Source organism: Oncorhynchus masou, chromosome 24 (assembly GCF_036934945.1).
Source record: "Oncorhynchus masou masou isolate Uvic2021 chromosome 24, UVic_Omas_1.1, whole genome shotgun sequence".
In the NCBI taxonomy this organism is placed as follows: domain Eukaryota; kingdom Metazoa; phylum Chordata; class Actinopteri; order Salmoniformes; family Salmonidae; genus Oncorhynchus; species Oncorhynchus masou.
In genome coordinates, this window is record NC_088235.1 from 11,950,708 (window position 1) to 11,951,300 (window position 593).

A 593-nucleotide genomic window follows, 5' to 3' on the forward strand; every position below is an offset into this window, starting at 1 on the left:
ATAAATATTTGTAAAATCACGGTTTACTCCTTGCTGGTAATTAATGCAGCAGTTTCTGTAGTGTAGTGGTTATCACGTTCACCTTACATGCGAAAGGTCTGTGGTTGAAAAACTGTTAGAAACATTGATCTTTGACACATGCAGTTAGTGCTGTATCAACAACAGAGAATCTATGTTCTCATGAATGGCTTTTTGGAAATTCGAATACATGCAATGAATTGAAAAACTGTTAGAAACATTGATCTTTGACACATGCAGTTAGTGCTGTATCAACAACAGAGAATCTATGTTCTCATGAATGGCTTTTTTTGGAAATTCGAATACATGCAATGAATATCTGTAACACTCAGGTTACTCCTTGCTGATACTATTAGCAGCAGTTTCTGTAGTGTAGTGGTTATCACGTTCGCTTTACACGTGAAAGGTCCCTGGTTCGAAACCGGGCAGAAACAGTCCTCTTGACACATGCAGTAAGTACCGTATTTATAGAAGAGATGAGTTGCTTTCATAAATACCTTATTTTGGAAATTCAAATACATGCACTGACTATAAGAAAATTCAGTTTACTTCTTGCAGGTATCTCAAGCAGACGT

At 36.8% G+C, this 593-nt stretch overlaps 1 non-coding gene across 1 annotated transcript; it reads left to right on the top strand.

Annotated features, from left to right (window-relative positions):
* The first annotated feature begins 379 nt into the window (after positions 1–379).
* Positions 380–452, top strand: trnav-uac (transfer RNA valine (anticodon UAC)). Its single transcript has one exon. It is a non-coding gene; the product is annotated as a tRNA-Val (tRNA).
* The last annotated feature ends 141 nt before the right edge of the window (positions 453–593 follow it).